Source organism: Hordeum vulgare, chromosome 1H (genome assembly GCF_904849725.1).
Source record: "Hordeum vulgare subsp. vulgare chromosome 1H, MorexV3_pseudomolecules_assembly, whole genome shotgun sequence".
In the NCBI taxonomy this organism is placed as follows: Eukaryota; Viridiplantae; Streptophyta; class Magnoliopsida; order Poales; family Poaceae; genus Hordeum; species Hordeum vulgare.
In genome coordinates, this window is record NC_058518.1 from 86574780 (window position 1) to 86596538 (window position 21759).

Below are 21759 nucleotides of genomic sequence, written 5' to 3' on the forward strand. Positions count from 1 at the left end.
TACTGTGGTAACGAGGAATGGTGTTTCAGGCTGCTCTTCAGAAAGAGAGATTGGCAAAACAAGCTGCTCTTGAGAAAGAGAGATTGGCAAGCCAGGCTTATCTTGAGGCTGCTCTTGAGAAAGGGAGATTGGCAAGTCAGGCTGCTCTTGATGAGAGGGACCAGACCACGACACGATTGATTGAGGAGGAGAGGTCCCAGAATGAGGCGGGTCAACGGGCCCTGTACGAGCTTTTTGTGGTAAGTTTTTTTTCACATTAGCCAAATCATGTGTGTAATGTCTGTTTCATTACTAACTAATACGACCCACTCTTCAGGGTCTCTGCGAGAAGAGCGGTCAAGTCTCTCCGCCGATGCCCGTCTTCTCTTCGATTGGCACGGTGAGTTTCATTATAAACTAGTATTAATAATTGAGTGTCATCATGCTAACTGAGACATTGCAAAATATCTATTCTGCAGAATAACTCCCGAGCGGCTTCGCACGACCCTTCTCCAGGTGTTTTTCCTCCTTGATGACCACTACGGTAAGTTCCTCTTCTCCTCTTTCATATTCTCCTTGCCTTAATTTCCCCAACAATGACATAGTTAGCCCATTTAGCTCCAAAAAGACATAATTAGCCCATTTAGCTCCAAAATGCCATAATAACCTCAAAATGGCATAAGAACCTTGGTTAGCTCATTAATATTATATACTTAGCTTGTTTTCCTCTAAAATGAGATAATTAGCCCATTTAGCTCCAAAAAGACATAGTTAGCTAACTTAGCTCCAAGAAGAGGAGAAGAGGAGAAGAGGAGAAGAAATAGGAAAAATGAAAAGAAAGAAGAAGAAGAAGAGAAGAAGGAGAAGGAGGAGGAGGAGGAGGAGGAGGAGAAGGAGGAGAAGGCCAAGGACCTTCTAGTCCTTCTACTCCTCCTCCTTCTCCTCCTTCTACTTGATTTCTTCTTCTCCTCCTCCTCCTCCTCTTGCTTATCCTCTTTCATATTACCCTTGCATTAATTTCCCCAAATAGACATAATTAGCCCATTTAGCTCCAAAATGCCATAATAACCTCAAAATGGCATAAGAACCTTGGTTAGCTCATGAATATTATATACTTAGCTTGTTTTCCTCTAAAATGAGATAATTAGCCCATTTAGCTCCAAAAGACATAGTTAGCTAATTTAGCTCCAAGAAGAGGAGAAAAAATAGGAAAAACTAAAAGAAAGAAGAAGAAGAAGAGAAGAAGGAGAAGGAGGAGGAGGAGAAGGAGAAGAAGGCCAAGGACCTTCTAGTCCTTCTCCTCCTCCTCCTTCTCCTTCTCCTCCTTCTTCTTGATTTCTTCTTCTTCTCCTCCTCCTCCTCTTTCTTCTCCTCTTTCATATTATCCTTGCTTTAATTTACCCAACAATGACATAATTCAGCCCATTTAGATCCAAAATGCCATAATAACCTCAAAATGGCATAAGAACCTTGGTTAGCTCATGAATATTATATACTTAGCTTGTTTTCCTCTAAAATGGGATAATTAGCCCATTTAGCTCCAAAAAGACATAATTAGGTAACTTAGCTCCAACAAAAGGAGAAGAAATGGGAAAAATGAAAATAAATAAGAAAAGAAGAACATAAGAAGGAGAAGGAGGAGGAGGAGGAGGAGAAGGAGGAGAAGGCCAAGGACCTTCTAGTCCTTCTCCTCCTCCTCCTTCTCCTCCTTCTCCTCCTTCTTCTTGATTTCTTCTTCTTCTACTCCTACTCCTCTTTCTCCTCCTCTTTCATATTATACTTGCTTTAATTTCCCCAACAATGACATAATTAGCCCATTTAGCTCCAAAATGCAATAATAACCTCAAAATGGCATAAGAACCTTGGTTAGCTCATGAATATTATATACTTAGGTTGTTTTCCTCTAAAATGGGATAATTAGCCCATTTAGCTCCAAAAATACATAATTAGGTAATTTAGCTGCAACAAAAGGAGAAGAAATAGGAAAAATGAAAAGAAAGAAGAAGAAGAAGAAGAGAAGAAGGAGAAGGAGGAGGAGGAGGAGGAGGAGGAGGAGAAGCAGGAGAAGGCCAAGGACCTTCTAGTCCTTATCCTCCTCCTCCTTCCCCTCCTTCTCCTCCTTCTTCTTGATTTCTTATTCTTCTCCTCCTCCTCCTCTTTCTTCTCCTATTTCATATTATCCTTGCTTTAATTTCCCCAACAATGACATAATTAGCCCATTTAGCTCCAAAATGCCATAATAACCTCAAAATGTCAGAAAAACCTTGGTTAGCTCATGAATATTATATACTTAGCTTGTTTTCCTCTAAAATGGTATAATTAGCCCATTTAGCACGAAAAAGACATAATTAGGTAATTTAGCTCCAACAAAAGGAGAAGAAATAGGAAAAATTAAAAGAAAGAAGAAGAAGAAGGAGAAGGAGGAGGAGGAGGAGGAGGAGAAGGAGGAGAAGGCCAAGGACCTTCTAGTCATTCTCCTCCACCTCCTTCTCCTCCTTCTCCTCCTTCTTCTTGATTTATTATTCTCCTCCTCCTCCTCCTCTTTCTTCTCCTCTTTCATATTATCCTTGCTTTAATTTTCCCAACAATTACATAATTAGCTCATTTAGCTCCAAAATGCCATAATAACCTCAAAATGGCATAAGAACCTTGGTTAGCTCATGATTATTATATAATTAGCTTGTTTTCCTCTAAAATGGGATAATTAGCCCATTTAGCTCAAAAAAATACATAATTAGGTAATTTAGCTCCAACAAGAGGAGAAGAGGAGAAGAAATAGGAAAAATGAAAAGAAAGAAGAAGAAGAAGAAGAAGCAGAAGAAGAAGAGAAGAAGGAGAAGTAGTAGTAGGAGGAGAAGGCCAAGGACCTTCTAGTCCTTCTCCTCCTCCTCCTTATCCTCCTTCTCCTCCTTCTTCTTGATTTTTTCTTCATCTCCTCCTCCTCCTCTTTCTTCTCCTCTTTCATATTATCCTTGCTTTAATTTCCCCAACAATGACATAATTAGCCCATTTAGCTCCAAAATGCCATAATAAGCTCAAAATGGCATAAGAACCTTGGTTAGCTCATGAATATTATATACTTAGCTTGTTTTCCTCTAAAGTGGGATAATTAGCCCATTTACCTCCAAAAAGACATAATTAGGTAATTTAGCTCCAACAAGAGGAGAAGAGGAGAAGAAATAGGAAAAATGAAAAGAAAGCAAGAAGAAGAAGAAGAAGAAGAGAAGAAGGAGAAGGGTGAGGAGGAGAAGGAGAAGGCCAAGGACCTTCTAGTCCTTCTCCTCCTTCTCCTCCTTCTTATTGATTTCTTCATCTTCTCCTCCTCCTCGTCTTTCTTCTCCTATTTCATATTATCCTTGCTTTAAGTTCCCCAACAATGACACAATTAGCCCATTTAGCTCCAAAATACCATAATAAGCTCAAAATGGCATAAGAACCTTGGTTAGCTCATGAATATTATATACTTAGCTTGTTTTCCTCTAAAATGGGATAATTAGCCCATTTAGCTCAAAAAATACATAATTAGGTAATTTAGCTCCAACAAAAGGAGAAGAAATAGGAAAAATGAAAAGAAAGAAGAAGAAGAAGAAGAGAAGAAGGAGAAGGAGGAGGAGGAGGAGGAGGAGAAGGCCAAGGACCTTCCAGTCCTTATCCTCCTCCTTCTCCTCCTTCTTCTTGATTTCTTATTCTTCTGCTCCTCCTCCTCTTTCTTCTCCTCTTTCATATTATCCTTGCTTTAATTTCCCAAACAACGACATAATTAGCCCATTTAGCTACAAAATGCCATAATAACCTCAAAATGTCATAATAACCTTGGTTAGCTCATGAATATTATATACTTAGCTTGTTTTCCTCTAAAATGGGATAATTAGCCCATTTAGCTCCAAAAAGACATAATTAGGTAATTTAGCTCCAACAAAAGGAGAAGAAATAAGAAAAATGAAAAGAAAGAAGAAGAAGAAGAAGAAGAGAAAAAGGAGAAGGAGGAGGAGGAGGAGGAGGAGAAGGAGGAGGAGAAGGCCAAGGACCTTCTAGTCATTCTCCTCCACCTCCTTCTCCTCCTTCTCCTCCTTCTTCTTGATTTCTTATTCTTCTCCTCCTCCTCCTCCTCTTTCTTCTCCTCTTTCATATTATCCTTGATTTAATTTCCCCAACAATTACATAATTAGCCCATTTAGCTCCAAAATGCCATAATAACCTCAAAATGGCATAAGAACCTTGGTTAGCTCATGATTATTATATAATTAGCTTGTTTTCCTCTAAAATGGGATAATTAGCCCATTTAGCTCCAAAAAGACATAATTAGGTAATTTAGCTCCAACAAGAGGAGAAGAGGAGAAGAAATAGGAAAAATGAAAAGAAAGAAGAAGAAGAAGAAGAAGAAGCAGCAGAAGAAGAAGAGAACAAGGAGAAGGAGGAGGAGGAGGAGAAGGCCAAGGACCTTCTAGTCCTTCTCCTCCTCCTCCTTATCCTCCTTCTCCTCCTTCTTCTTGATTTTTTCTTCTTCTCCTCCTCCTCCTCTTTATTCTCCTCTTTCATATTATCTTTGCTGTACTTTCCCCAACAATGACATAATTAGCCCATTTAGCTCCAAAATGCCATAATAAGCTCAAAATGGCATAAGAACCTTGGTTAGCTCATGAATATTATATACTTAGCTTGTTTTCCTCTAAAATGGGATAATTAGCCCATTTACCTCCAAAAAGACATAATTAGGTAATTTAGCTCCAACAAGAGGAGAAGAGGAGAAGAAATACGAAAAATGAAAAGAGAGAAGAAGAAGAAGAAGAAGAAGAAGAGAAGAAGGAGAAGGGGGAGGAGGAGAAGGAGAAGGCCAAGGACCTTCTAGTCCTTCTCCTCCTCCTCCTTCTCCTCCTTCTCCTCCTTCTTCTTGATTTCTTCATCTTCTCCTCCTCCTCCTCTTTCTTCTCCTCTTTCATATTATCCTTGCTTTAATTTCCCCAACAATGACACAATTAGCCCATTTAGCTCCAAAATACCATAATAAGCTCAAAATGGCATAAGAACCTTGGTTAGCTCATGAATATTATATACTTAGCTTGTTTTCCTCTAAAATGGGATAATTAATCCATTTAGCTCCAAAAAGACATAATTAGGTAATTTAGCTCCAACAAGAGGAGAAGAGGAGAAGAAATAGGCAAAATTAAAAGAAAGAAGAAGAAGAAGAAGAAGAGAAGAAGGAGAAGGAGGAGGTGGAGGAGGAGAAGGCCAAGGACCTTCTAGTCCTTCTCCTCCTTCTCCTTCTCCTCCTTCTTGATTTCTTCTTCTTCTCCTCCTCCTCCTCTTTCTTCTCCTCTTTCAGATTATCCTTGCTTTAATTTCCCCAACAATGACATAATTAGCCCATTTAGCTCCAAAACGCCATAATAAGCTCAAAATGGCATAAGAACCTTGGTTAGCTCCTGAATATTATATTCTTAGATTGTTTTCCTCTAAAATGGGATAATTAGCCCATATAGCTCCAAAAGACATAATTATGTAATTTAGCTCCAATAAGAGGAGAAGAGGAGAATAAATAGGAAAAATGAAAAGAAAGAAAGAAGAAGAAGAGAAGAAGGAGAAGGAGGAGGAGGAGGAGGAGAAGGCCAAGGACCTTCTAGTCCTTCTCCTCCTCCTCCTCCTCCTTTTTCTTGATTTCTTCTTCTTCTCCTCCTCCTCCTCTTTCTTCTCCTCTTTCATATTATCCTTGCTTTAATTTCCCCAACAATGACATAATTAACCCATTTAGCTCCAAAATGCTATAATAAGCTAAAAATGGCATAAGAACCTTGGTTAGCTCATGAATATTATATTCTTAGATTGTTTTCCACAAAAAATGACATAATTAGCTCAAAAACATCATATTTTGTTCTTCTTCTGACTTTCTTATTCACATTTTTTTAGATTGGATACACTACATGCATGGAAGCTGGCATTCATGGAGTTGAACAATGTCGATGGATGAACTTTATATGTATATCATCTAGTTTTCATTTGAGTTGATGAACAATGTCGAACTATATGTATATGTATATATGGATAAACAGTGCAATACTTTGTATGTTGGTTCTTTCGATATATGGGGATGTACATTGATTTATATGTATATCATATATGTGTGGTGAATTATATATATGTGTTGGCAAGTATATGTGTGGTGAACTATATATCATATATGTATGGTGAATTATATAAATGTGCTTTCATATATATATATATATATATATATATATGCTGTGAAATAATATAAAACAAAAAAAAACAGGTACTATATGGGCTCTTTGCCGTCTGCCAACTGATGGCAAAGACCTGTGCCATCAGCTGGCAGATGGCAAAGGTGCCACATGGCACCCAACTGTGCATCCTGGGGTGTCTATATAGGCTCTTTGCCGTCTGCCTCCAGGGTGGGCAGACGGCAAAGAAGAGGGCACAGAGGAGGGGGGGGGATGAGGAGGCAGACGGCAAAGAGTGGAGGGGGGGGGAGGAGGAAGAGGCAGACGACAAAGAATAAGGGGGAGGGAGACGACAAAGAATAAGGGGGAGGCAGACGGCAAAGCCTCCGTTAACCCCTAACGAAGGCAACGCCTGTCGGCTTCCGTCTCGAGCACTTTGCCGACTGCTCCTATGGAAAGCTGATGGCAAAGAGCTTTGACGTCCGCTTTGTGGGGACAGACGACAAAGAAGGTACGATGCCGTCGTAGGCTGACGCAGAAATTTTGCCGGCCGTGACATTCTTTGCCGTCTATGGTATTCTCTTTGCCATCCGGGATTTAGTCTTTGCCGTCTGTGATGGCAGATGACAAAGAAGCTGATTCCTGTAGTGCAAGAAGGGTTTCATTCCGAAAAAAAATGAGAGGATGCTTTTCGGAGGATTCGCCGCCGCCACGAGGCGGAACTTGAGCAGAACCAATCCAGAGCTCTGGCAGGACGATCCTGCTGGGGAAACTTCCCTCCCGGAGGGGGAAATCGTCGCCACCGTCATCACCAACACTCCTCTCATCGGAGGGGACTCATCACCATCAACATCTTCATCAGCTCCATCTCATCTCCAAACCCTAGTTCATCTCTTGTAACCAATCTCCGTCTCGCAACTCCGATTGGTACTTGTAAGGTTGCTAGTAGTGTTAATTACTCTTTGTAGTTGATGCTAGTTGGATTACTTGGTGGAAGATTATATGTTCAGATCCTTGATGCTATTCATTACCTCTCTTGTAATGAATATGATTATGCTTTGTGAGTAGTTACTTTTGTTCCTTAGGACATGGGATAAGTCATGCTATAAGTAGTCATGTGAATTTGGTATTCGTTCGATATTTTGATGTTTAGTATGTTGTTTTTCCTCTAGTGGTGTTATGTGAACATCGACTACATACCACTTCACCATTATTTGGGCCTAGAGGAAGGCACTGGGAAGTAGTAAGTAGATGATGGGTTGCTAGAGTGACAGAAGCTTAAACCCTAGTTTATGCGTTGCTTCGTAAGGGGTTGATTTGGATCCACTAGTTTAATGCTATGGTTAGACTTTTTCTTAATTCTTCTTTCGTAGTTGCGGATGCTTGCGAGAGGGGTTAATCATAAGTGGGATGCTTGTCCAAGTAAGGGCAGTACCCAAGCACCGGTCCACCCACATATCAAACTATCAAAGTAGCGAACGCGAATCATATGAACATGATGAAAACTAGCTTGACAGAAATTCCCATGTGTCCTCGGGAGCATTTTACCTCCTATAAGACTTTGTCCAGGCTTGTCCCTTGCTACAAAAGGGATTGGGCCACTTTTCTGCACCGTTGTTACTTTTGTTACTTGCTACTTGCTATGAATCATCTCACCACACAACTACTTGTTACCGGTAATTTCAGTGCTTGCAGATATTACCTTGCTGAAAACCACTTGTCAGATCATTTTTCTCCTCGTTGGGTTGGACACTCTTACTTATCAAAAGGACTACGATATATCCCCTATACTTGTAGGTCATCAAGACTCTTTTCTGGCGCCGTTCCCGGGGAGTGAAGCGCCTTTGGTAAGTGGAAATTGGTAAGGAGACATTTATATAGTGTGCTGAAATTTATTGTCACTTGTCACTATGGAAACTAATCCTTTGAGGGGCTTGTTCGGGGTATCTTCATCTCGAACGGAAGCACAAAGAGTTGCTCCTCAACCTGCTGCACCTACTGAAAATATTTGCTATAAATTTCCTTCGGGTATGCTTGAGAAACTGCTGGCTAATCCTTTTACAGGAGATGGAACATCACATCCCGACTTGCATCTAATCTATGTAGGTGAAGTTTGTGGTTTATTTAAGCTTGCACGTTTGCCCGAGGATGAGGTCACGAAGAAGGTATTTCCCTTATCTTTGAGGGTTAAGGCGTTGACATGGTATAGGCTATGTGATGATACTGGATCATGGAACTACAATCGGTTGAAATTGGAATTTCATCAAAAGTTTTATCCTATGCATTTACTACATCGTGATCGGAATTATATTTATAATTTTTGGCCTCGTGACAGAGAAAGCATCGCTCAAGCTTGGGGGAGGCTTAAATCAATGTTTTATTCATGCCCCAACCATGAGCTCTCGAGAGAAATTATCATTCAGAACTTCTATGCTCGGCTTTCTCATGATGATTGCACCATGCTTGACACTTCTTGTACCGGTTCTTTTATGAAGAGAGATATTGACTTCAAATGGAATTTATTGGAGAGAATTAAACGCAACTCTGAAGATTGGGAGCTTGATGAAGGTAAGGAGTCAGGTATGAATTTCAAGTTTGATTGCGTTAAATCCTTTGTCGAAACAAATACTTTTTGTGATTTTAGCGCTAAGTATGGACTTGACTCTAAGATAGTAGCTTCATTGTGTGAATCATTTGCTGCTCATATTGATCTCCCCAAAGAGAAGTGGTTTAAATATCATCCTCCCTTAGAAGTCAATGTAGTTAAACCCAATCCAGTTGAAGTGAAAGTCAGTGCCTATAATGATCCTATTGTTCCTAGTGCTTACATTGAGAAACCACCTTTCCCTGTTAGGATAAAGGATCATACTAAAGCTTCAACTGTGATACGTAGGGGCTACATTAGAACACCTACACGCCCTGAGCAAATTAGAGTTGAACCTAGCATTGCTATTATCAAAGATCTCCTGTCCGACAATGTTGATGGCCATGATATTCACTTCTGTGAAGATGCTGCTACAATTGCTAAACCACATGCTAGAGATAAACATAGGCCTGTTGTTGGCACACATGTTGTTTCTGTTAAGATAGGAGATCATTGTTATCATGGTTTATGTGACGTGGGTGCTAGTGTTAGTGCAATACCTACATCCTTATATGATGAAATTAAAGACGAGATTGCACCTGTCAAGATAGAACCCATTGATGTCACTCTTCAGCTTGCCAATAGAGATACTATTTGCCCTGTGGGAATTGTTAGAGATGTTGAAGTCTTGTGTGGTAAAATGAAGTATCCTGCTGATTTCCTCGTTCTTGCTACCACACAAGATAGCTTTTGTCCCATCATATTTGGTAGACCTTTTCTCAATACTGTCAATGCTCATATTGACTGTGAGAAGCAAACTGTCTCTGTTGGCTTTGAGGTGTGTCACATGAGTTCAATTTCTCCAAGTTTGGTAGAGAACCTCATGAAAAAGAGTTGCCTAGTAAGGATGAAACTATTGCCTTAGATTCTATTGCCATGCCTCCTACTGATCCCTTAGAGCAATACTTGCTTGAGCATGAAAATGATATGCATATGGATGAAAGGGATGAGATAGATAGAGTTGTCTTAGAACAATATCCTATCCTTAAGAATATTTTGATTGTTGAACTGCTTGGGGATCCACCGCCACCAAAGGGTGATCCTGTGTTCGAGCTTAAACAGTTGCCTGATACTCTTAAGTATGCTTATCTTGATGAAAAAGAGATATATCCTGTTATTATTAGTGCTAGCCTCTTAGAGCATGAAGAAAAAAAGTTACTAAAAACTCTGAGGAAGCACCGTGCTGCTATTGGATATACTCTTGATGATCTTAAGGGCATTAGTCCCACTCTATGCCAGCACAAGATTAAAACTTATCCTGATCCCAGACGAGTTGATGATCATCAATGAAGATTAAATCCTAAGATGATAGAGGTAGTAAGAAAAGAAATACTAAAGCTCCTGGAAGCATGTATTATCTATCCTGTTGCTCATAGTGATTGGGTGAGTCCGGTGCATTGCGTTCCTAAGAAGGGAGGTATTACTGTTGTCCCTAATGATAAGGATGAATTGATCCCACAGAGGATTATTACTGGCTATAGGATGGTGATCGATTTTAGGAAATTGAACAAAGCCACTAGGAAAGATCATTACCCTTTGCCTTTTATCGACCAAATGCTAGAAAGACTGTCTAAACACACACACTTCTGCTTTCTAGATGGTTATTCTGGTTTCTCCCAAATACCAGTTGCACAAGTTGATCAGGAGAAAACCACTTTCACCTGCCCTTTCGATACCTTTGCTTATAGACGTATGCCTTTTGGCTTATGTAATGCACCTGCTACCTTTCAAAGATGTATGATGGCTATATTCTCTGACTTTTTTGAAAAGATTGTTGACATTTTCATGGATGACTTCTTCGTCTACGGGTCTTCTTTTGATGATTGCCTCAGCAACCTTGATGGGGTCTTGCAGAGATGTAAAGACACTAATCTTGTCTTGAATTGGGAGAAGTGTCACTTTATGGTTAATGAAGGCATCGTCATAGGACATAAAATTTCTGAAAGAGGTATTGAAGTCGATAAGGCTATGGTTGATGCAATCGAGAAAATTACATGCCCCATAGATATCAAAGGTATAAGAAGTTTCCTTGGTCATGCTGGTTTCTATAGACGGTTCATTAAAGACTTCTCTATGATTTCTAGGCCTCTTACCAATATCTTGCAAAAGGATATTCCTTTTGTTTTGAGGATGATTGTGAGGAAGCCTTCGAAATACTAAAGAAGTCCTTGATAACTGCACCTATTGTTCAACCACCTGATTGGAACTTACCTTTTGAAATCATGTGTGATGCTAGCGATTATGCTATTGGTGATGTCCTAGGGAAATGATAAGAAGTTGAATGTTATTCACTATGCTAGTAAAACTCTAGACAGTGCGCAAAGAAACTATGGTACTACGGAAAAGGAATTTTTAGCAGTCGTGTTTGCATGTGAAAAGTTCAGATCTTACATAGTTGATTCCAAAGTCACTATTCACACTGATCACGCTGCTATTAAGTACCTAATGGAGAAGAAATACGCTAAACCTAGACTTATCAGATGGGTTCTCTTGCTACAAGAATTTGATTTGCATGTTGTCGATAGGAAGGGTGTTGATAACCCAGTAGCAGATAACTTGTCTAGGTTAGAGAATGTTCTTGATGGCCCACAACCTATTGATGATAGCTTTCCCGATGAGCAATTGAATGTCATCAATACTTCATGTAGTGCACCGTGGTATGATGATTATGCAAACTATATCATTGCCAAATATATACCACCTAGTTTCACATACCAGCAAAAGAAGAAATTCTTCTTTGACTTGAGAGATTACTTTTGGGATGATCCTCACCTTTATAAGGAAGGAGTAGATGGTGTTATTATACATTGTGTACTGATACGTCTCCAACGTATCTATAATTTTTGATGGTTTCATGCTATTATCTTCTCAAACTTGGGATGTTTTGCATGCCTTTTATTTCTTTTCTGGGACTAACTTATTAACTCAGTGTGCCAGTTCCTGTTTTTTCCATGTTTTTGACCCCTTTCAGAGAGATTTTGAAACGGAGTCCAAACGGAAGAAAATCCCCGAATTTTTTTTTCTGGAACAGAAGAAAATCGGAGAGCTTGGGGGCCAAGCCAGAAGAGCCCGAGGGGCCCCACAAGCCCCCACCCCGCCGCCGGGGGGGCCGCGCCATGCAAGCTTGTGGGCCCCCTGGAGGTCCCCTGACCTAGATCTTGGTCCTATAAATTCTCAAATATTCCCAAAAAAATCAGGGGAGCATCGTAATCACTTTTCCGCCGCCGCAAGCTTCTGTCTCCGCAAGATCCCATCTGGGGCACGTCCTGGTGCCCAGCCGGAGGGGGGATTCGGACACGGAACACTTCTCCATCAACACCATGACCTCTCCGATGATGCGTGAGTAGTTCACCATAGACCTATGGGCCCATAGCTAGTAACTAGATGGCTTCTTCTCTCTCTTGGATCTTCAATACAAAGTTCTCCATGATCTTCATGGAGATCTATCCGATGTAATCTTCTTTTGCGGTGTGTTTGTCGAGATCCGATGAACTGTGGATTTATGATCAGATTATCTATGAATCTTATTTGAGTTTCTTATGATCTCTCTTATGCATGATTTCATATCCTTGTAATTCTCTTCGAGTTGTGGGTTTTGTTTGGCCAACTAGATCTATGATTCCTGCAATGGGAGAAGTGCTTGGTTTTGGGTTCATACCGTGCGGTGACCTCATCCAGTGACAGAAGGGGTAGCGAGGCACGTATCGTGTTGTTGCCATCAAGGGTAAAAACATGGGGTTTTCATCATTGGTTTGAGATTATCCCTCTACATCATGTCATCTTTCTTAAAGCGTTACTCTGTTCGTCATGAACTCAATACACTAGATGCATGCTGGATAGTGGTCGATGTGTGGAGTAATAGTAGTAGATGCACAAACTATCGGTCTACTTGTCTCAGACGTGATGCCTATATGCTAGATCATTGCCTTAGATATCGTCATGACTTTGCGCGGTTCTATCAATTGCTCGACAATAATTTGTTCACCCACCGTAATATTTGCTATTTTGAGAGAATCCTCTAGTGAATACTATGGCCCCCAGGGTCTACTCCACACCGTATTTTCAGCCTTACACTTTTCACTTCGTTGCACTTTCCGCCTTCAGATCTAACTTTTGCAAACAATCTTGAAGGGATTGACAACCCCTTTGAAGCGTTGGGTGCAAGCTTGTTTGTTTTTGCGCAGGTACTTTGGACTAGACGAGGCCCTCCTTTTGGATTGATACCTTGGTTCTCAAACTGAGGGCAATACTTACTGCTCCTGTGCTGCATCACCCTTTCCTCTTCAAGGGAAAAACCAACGGAATCTCAAAAGGTAGCAAGAAGAATTTCTGGCGCCGGTGCTCGGGAGGATCAAGTCAAGAATAGTCTCCCGTCAACGTGTCAATTTCTGGCACCAGGGCATTATTCTAAGTGAAGCTTATCCAAGTAAGTGTCGCAAAGTCATCTCTTGCATTTACTTTTTTTGCCTCTCGTTTTCCTCTTCCCCACTTCTGAAAAACAAAAATTTACAAAAATATTTGCCTTTTTCATTCGCCCTTTTCTTTCGCTTGCTTTCTGTTCACTTGTGTGCTTGTCTGCTTGCTGAAGTCACCATGACTGAAAACACCAAACTTTGTGACTTCTCGAATACTAATAATAATGATTTTATTAGTACTCCGATTGTTCCCGCCACTAGTGCGGAATCATATGAAATCAATGCTGCTTTGCTGATTCTTGTTATGAAAGAGCAATTCTCCGGCCTTCCTAGTGAAGATGCCGCATCCCATCTTAATACCTTCATTGAGCTTTGCGATATGCAAAATAAGAAAGATGTGTATAATGATGTGATTAAATTGAATCTATTTCCGTTCTCATTGCGAGATCGAGCAAAAACTTGGTTTTCATCTTTGCCCAGAAATAGTATTGATTCTTGGAACAATTGCAAAGATACTTATATATCCAAGTATTTTTGGCCGGCTAAGATTATCTCTCTCCGTAATGATATCATGAATTTTAAGCAACTTGATCATGAACATGTTGCACAATCTTGGGAGAGAATGAAATTGATGATTAGAAATTGTCCCGCTCATGGTTTGAGTCTTTGGATGATTATACAAATCTTCTACGCTGGTTTGAATTTGGCTTCTAGAAATATCTTGGACTCCGCCTCCGGTGGAACCTTCATGGAAATCACATTAGGAGAAGGCACAAAACTCCTAGGCAATATCATGACAAACTATTCTCAGTGGCACACTAAAAGGTCACCTACTAGTTAAAAGGTACACGCTATAGAAGAAATTAACTCGTTGAGTGCTAAGATGGATGAGTTAATGAAATTGTTTGCTAGTAAAGGTGCTCCTTTAGATCCAAATGATATGCCCTTGTCTTCCTTGATTGAGAGTAGCAATTAGATCTTGGACGTTAATTTTGTTGGTAGGAATAATTTTGGCCACAATAATGCTTTTAGAGGAAACTATATTCCTAGGCCTTTTCCTAGTAATCCCTCTAATAACTTTGGCAACTCCTGCAGCAATGCTCATGGAAATTACAATAAATTACCACCTTATCTAGAGAGTAATATTAAAGAGTTTATCAACTCGCAAAAGATTTCCAATTCGTCCATAGAAGAAAAACTACTCAAAATTGATGATTTGGCTAGGAGCGTTGATAGAATGTCTATTGATATTGATGCTTTGAAAGTTAGATGTGCCCCTCCCAAGATCAATATGGATGAAACTTTGAAAGCTATGCGTGTTTCCATGAATGATAGTAAAGAAAGAACCGCCCAAATTCCTGCTAGACATGAATGGCTTAAAAAGGCGTGTTCTCGTGATGAGAATCACGAAGATCTTAAAGTGCTTGGTGTGACTCCCATTGAATCCTTGTTTTCTAGTGTCAAACCTAATGATGATGGGGCCGGATATGAATCCACCTTGGTTGAAAAACACCCCAATGATTCCGAGTCTATCTATCTTGATGCTAAAAGCATTGAAAGTGGAGTAGAGGATATCAAAACTTTGAGTAGTAATGAAACTACTACTTTGGATTTCAAGGAATTCAATTATGATAGTTGCTCTTTGATTTAATGTATTTCCTTGATGCAATCCTGCTAAACTCTCCACACGATTATAGCCCAAACAAGGCCTTTACCGATCATATCGTCGATGCTATGATAAAATCTCTTGAAGAGAAACTTGAATTGGAAGTTTCTATTCCTAGAAAACTTCATGATGAGTGGGAACCTACTATCAAAATCAAGATCAAAAACTATGAATGCTATGCTTTGTGTGATTTGGGTGCTAGTGTTTCCGCGTTTCCAAAGTCTTTATGTGATGTTCTAGGCTTTAATGAGATTGATGAGTGCTCTCTTAATTTGCATCTTGCGGATTCTACTGTTAAGAAACCCATGGGAAGGATCAATGATGTTCTTATTATTGCAAATAGGAACTATGTACCCGTGGATTTCATTGTGCTTGATATTGATTGCAATCCTACATGTCCTATCATTCTTGGTAGACCTTTCCTAAGGACTATTGGTGCTGTCATCGATATGAAGGAAGGGAATATTAGATTTCAATTTCCTTTAAAGAAGGGCATGGAGCATTTTCCTAGAAAGAAAATAAGATTGCCTTATGAATCCATGATGAGGGCTACTTATGGTTTGAACACCAAAGACGACGATACATGATTCTATCACCTTATGCCTAGCTAAGGGCGTTAAACAATAGCGCTTGTTGGGAGGCAACCCAATGAATTTATCTTTTCTTTTTTATTTCTGATTTGTTGCGTCTACACCATCATAATTCTGTTATGATTGTGTCTTTTGTGTTTCTTTTTGTGTTTGAGCCAAGTAAAACCTTTGTGACTAGTTTGGTGATGGTTGTTTGATCCTGCTGGAAAAATACATAAACTTTTCGCTCACAAAATTATTTTTCATTTTTATCCAGAAAGAGATTTCGAGTTTATTCTTTTTTCTCCTGGTTAATATGCCAATTTCCCAAACTGTTGTAATTTTTCAAGAAATTTTAGATAACAGAAGTATACGAAGTATACAGATTGCGACAGACTGGTCTGTTTTTGACAAATTCTGTTTTTGTTGTGTTGGTTGCTTATCTTGATGAAACTATGGATAGTATCGGGGGATATTAGCCATGGAAAAGTGAGAATACAGTAATCTAACACCAATATAAATAGAAATCAAGTTTTCTACAGTACCTCAAGAGGTGGCAGTTTGTTTTCTTGTGCTAATGATATCACGATTTTGTGTTTAAGTTTTGTGTTGTAAAGTTTTCATGTTTTGGGTGATGTTCTCATGGACAAAGGAATAAAGAGTGGAAAGAGCTCAAGGTTGGGGATGCCCAAGGCATCCCAAGCCAAATTCAAGGACACCAAAAAGCCTAAGCTTGGGGATGCCCCGGGAAGGCATCCCCTCTTTCGTCTTCAATCCATCGGTAACATTACTTGGAGCTATATTTTTATTCACCACAGGATATGTGTTTTGCTTGGAGCGTCTTGTATCGTAGGACTCTTTTATTTTTGTTGTGTCACAATCATCCTTGCTGCACACCTTTTGAGAGAGACATGCACTCATCGCGAATTTGCGAGAATACTCATTGAGCTTCGCTTATATCTTTTGAGTTAGGCAATTTAGCTCACATGTGCTTCACTTATATCTTTTGAGCTAGATAACTTTGCTCTAAGTGCTTCACTTAGATCTTTTATAGCACGGCGGTGTTATATTTTGGAGAAATAAGAACTCTCGATCTACACTTATATCTTTTTGATAGTGATCTCTCTAAGTAACTTTGTAGTTGGCTTGTGCTATGAAAGTAGCCCCAAAGGTGATAGGCACCCAAAGAGGATACAATAAAACTTCCATATTCATGTGCATTGATTAGAAACAGAAGTTTGATTCCTCTCAAATAGTTTTGAAACATGGATTTGGTAATATTAAGAGTTATGTTAGTAGGGTGTTGTGAATCTAGAAATACTTGTGTTGAAGTTAGTGATTCCCGTAACATGCACGTATGGTCAACCACTATGTTAGGAAGTCGGGGCATAATTGATCTATCGATTGTCATCCTTTGTGTTGCGGTTGGGATCGCCCGATGGTTAACACCTACCAACCCTTCCCCTAGGAGTATGCGTTTAGCACTTTGTTTCGATTACTAATAAAAACTTTCGCAATAAGTATGTGAGTTCTTCATGACTAATGTGAGTCCATGGTATAGATGCACTTTCACCTTCCACCATTGCTAGCCTCTCTAGTGCCGCGCAACTTTCGCCGGTGCACAAACCCACCATATGCCTTCCTCAAAACAGCCACCATACCTACCTACTATGGCATTTTCATAGCCATTCCGAGATATATTGCCATGCAACTCCCACCGTTCCATCTCATGACTTGTGCCGTCACTTAAATATTGCCCTTGCATGACCGTAAGATAGCTAGCGAGATGTTTTCAACGTCATACGCCAAGCTAGATCGTTGCACATCCCGGTACACTGCCGGAGGCAATTCCTATAGAGTCATCATCATTCTAAGCATTGAGCTGTGAGTAAATGAAAGTGTGATGATCATCATTATTAGAGCATTGTCCCATGTGAGGAAATAAAGAAAAAGAGGCCAAAGTTGCCCACAAAAAAAAGGAGAAAAGAGAGATATGGAAAGATGCCAAAGAGAACAAACAAACAAAAAGAGAAAAAGAGAGAAGGGACAATGCTACTATCTTTTCCACACTTGTGCTTCATAATAGCACCATGTTCTTCATGATTGAGAGTCTCTTGTTTTGTCACCACCATATTCTAGTGGGAATCTTCATTATATAACTTGGCTTGTATATTCCAATGATGGGCTTCCTCAAAATTGCCCTAGGTCTTCGTGAGCAAGCAAGTTGGATGCACACCCACTAGTTCTCCTTTTGAGATTTCACATACCTTTAGCTCTAAGTGCATCCATTGCATGGTAATCCCTACTCTTTCACATTGATATCTATTAATGGGCATCTCCATAGCCCTTTGATACGCCGAGTCGATGTGACCATCTCCTCCTTTTTGTCTCACAACCTCCACCACACTCTATTCCACCTATAGTGCTATATCCATGGCTCACGCTCATGTATTGCGTGAGAGTTGAAAAAGGTTTGAGAAAGTAAGAGTGCGAAAAACAATTACTTGGACAATACCCGGGTTGTGCATGATTTAAATTAGTTGTGTGGGGATGATGGAGCATGGCCAGACTATATGATTTTGTAGGGATAATTTTCTTTGGCTTTGTTATTCCGAAAGTTCATGATTACCTTGCTAGTTTGCTTGAAGTATTATTGTTTTCATGTCAATAGCAAACTATTGTTTTGAATCTTACGAATCTGAACATTCATGTCACATGAAACAAAGTTACAAAGGACAAATATGCTAGGTAGCATTCCACATCAAAAATTCAGTCTTTATCACTTCCCTACTCGAGGACGAGCAGGAGTTAAGCTGGGGGATGCTTGATACGTGTCCAACGTATCTATAATTTTTGATGGTGCCATGCTATTATCTTGTCAAACTTTGGATGTTCTGTATGCCTTTTATATCTTTTTTGGAAATAAGTTATTAACTCAGTGCCAAGTGCCAGTTCCTATTTTTTTCGTGTTTTTGACCCTTTTCAGAGGAGAATATTAAACAGAGTCCAAACGGAATAAAACCTGTGAAAAGATTTTTTTCCGGAACAGAAGATACGAAGCGCGTGAGAACCAAGGCAGAGGCCACCAGGGGAGGCCACAAGCCCCCTAGGCGCGGCCAGGGGGGCCCGCGCCTAGCAGGCTTGTGGGGCCCTGATACGTCTCCATCGTATCTACTTTTCCAAACTCTTTTGCCCTTGTTTTGGACTCTAATTTGCATGATTTGAATGGAACTAACCTGGACTGACGCTGTTTTCAGCAGAATTGCCTTGGTGTTATTTTTGTGCAGAAATCAAAGTTCTCCAAACGTCGTGAAAATTTACGGGGAGCAGTTTTGGAAAATATAAAAAATATTTGCGCCAAGTTCCACCTCAGGGGGTCGGCCAGTGGGCCACAAGCCCTGGCTCCGCCACCACCCCCTGGTGGCGGTGGGCAGGCTTGTGGGGCCCACACGGCTCTGACGCCCCCAACCTCAGGTCTATAAGTCCCCTTTCGTCCCAGAAAAAATAAAAAAGAGAAGTTTTCGTCGCCTTTACGATACGGAGGCGCCGCCACCACCCGTTCTTCATCTGGAGGGCAGATCTGGAGTCTGTCTTTGGCTCCGGAGAGGGGAAATCGTCGCCATCGTCATCATCAACCTTCTTCCCTCTCCGATTCCACGAAGCTCTTCGTCGCTCATGAGTAATCTATTCGTAGGCTAGCCGGGCGGTGATGAGTAGGATGAGATCTATCATGTAATCGAGTTAGTTTTGATGGGGATTGATCCCTAGTATCCACTATGTTCTGAGATTGATGTTGCTACTACTTTGCCATGATTAATGCTTGTCACTAGGGCCCGAGTGCCATGATTTCAGATCTGAAATTATTATGTTGTCACCAATATATGTGTGTTTTAGATCCAATCTTGCAAGTTGTTGTTACCTACTATGTGTTATGATCCGGCAACCCCGGAGTGACAATAACCGGAACCACTCTCGGTGATGACCATAGTTTGAGGAGTTCATGTGTTCACCAAGTGCTAATGCGTTGGTCCGGTTCTTTATTAAAAGGAGAACCTTAATATCTCGTAGTTTCCTTTTGGACCCCGCTGCCACGGGAGGGATGGACAATAGATGTCATGCAAGTTCTTTTCCCTAAGCATGTATGACGACACATGGAATGCATGCCTACATCAAATTGACGAACGGGAGCTAGCCACATATCTTCCCGTGTTATAGCTGTTGATGAATATCATCCAAACAAATCACCGACCCATTGCCCAGAAGTTTGTCCTACTACTGCTGTTACTTGTCTTGCTCTGCTGCTATCACTACTGCTTTTCCTTGCCGCTGCAATTGCTCGTTACACTGCCATTACTCGCTACTTTGTTGTTACTACTTTGCTTGCAGATACTAATCTTTCAGGTGTGCTTGAATCTAATAAATTCAGCTGCTAATACTTGAGAGTATTCTCTCACCTCCCGTCGTGCGAATCAACAAATTTGGGTCGAATACTCTACCCTCGAAAACTGCTGCGATCCCATGCGCTTGTGGGCCGTCAACAACATTCTTCTAGTTTCGATTGCCGGAGAGTGCTAACAGCATTCTGCTGGTGCCGTTGCAAAGGGGAAGAACAGTTGACATCAAACATTTTTCTGGCGCCGTTGCTGGGGAGGTATTTCTATATTCTCTGAGTCACTTGGGATATATATCTGCTGATCACTATGAAGAATCTGAAGGATCCGTAGACCAAAGTCTTGCCCTCAACTAATAGGGGAGGTAAGGAATTGCCATCTAGCTCTGCACTTGATTCACCTTCAGTTATGAGTAAGTTTGCGACATCACCTCCTGCTAGAAATCTTGATATGTCTCCTGTGCTTGATGATGCTATGCCTGATGCTGCTAGAGATACTATGCTTGATACTATGCCTGATGATGCTATGCTTGATACTATGCCTGATGATGCTATGCTTGATACTGCTAGAGATGCTATGCTTGATACTGCTTTGCCTGATGATGCTAGAGATGCTATTTTTCCTGATGATGCTATGCTTGATACTGCTAGAGATACTACTTTGCCCGATGTTCCACTAGGAGTGTTCCTTGATGCTCATATTGCTAGAGTTACAGCCAATGCCTGTGATGCTTCTGAAACTGCCGATACTATTGAGATAGAACCTGCTTTTTCTCCTGCTAGATCTAGCTCTCCTAGATATGAATTTCCTGATATACCCGAGGGTTATGTTATGGAGGGAGAGATAGCTGAGGTTTTTCTTGCGTGTAAGGATGCCTATGACGCTGAGAAATTACTTCTCAAGTGGAAGGAAAAATCTCATGAAGCTAGGATGAAATATGACCCAAAGTTTGCCACTTCACCTATCTTTATCACCGATAAGGATTATGAATTCTCTGTCGATCCTAAGATAATCTCTCTAGTCGAATCTAATCCTTTTCACGGATATGAGTCTGAGACGGTCATAGCCCATCTTGCCAAACTACACGATATAGCCAACCTTTTCACTAATGAGGAGAAGATCCACCACTACTATATCCTCAAGCTGTTTCCTTTCTCTCTAAAGGATGACGCTAAAGCCTGGTTTACCTCTCTTGCTCCTGGATGTGTGCGTAGTCCCCAGGAGATGGTCTATTACTTCTGTGAGAAATATTTCCCTGCCCATAAGAAGCAAGCTGCCTTGCAGGAAATATACAACTTTGCTCAACTCCAAGAAGAGAGTCTCCCACAAGCTTGGGGGAGGCTCATCCAGCTACAAAATGCTTTGCCTGATCACCCTCTTAAGAAGAACGAGATACTTGATATTTCTATAACGGACTTACTGATGCTTCTAGAGACCACCTAGATAGTTGTGCCGGTTGTGTTTTTAGGGAACGAACTATAGAACAAGCTGAGACCCTACTGAATAACATCTTGATCAATGATAATGCTTGGACTATTCCCAAACCACCTCCTAAGACAACTCCGAAGAAAAGAGGTATTCTATTCCTCAGTCCCGAAGATATGCAAGAAGCCAAGAAATCCATGCAAGAGAAAGGCATTAGATCTGAAAATGTCAAAAATCTACCACCTATCGAAGAGATCCATGGTCTCGATAACCCGATACAGGTAGTAGAAGTGAATTCTCTGCGTAGGTTTGATGAGAGTGATATTCCTTTTGATAAACCTGCTAGCCTATGCTTTGATGAGTTTGACAACTTTGTTGCCAAACAACAGAGTTTCAATGATTATGTTAGCAGACATTTGGAACAAAGTACTCGTATGCTTAGCCATTTAAGTGCTTGTGTAGACAAAAATGTCAATGATCTGAAGCTTCTGAGTAAA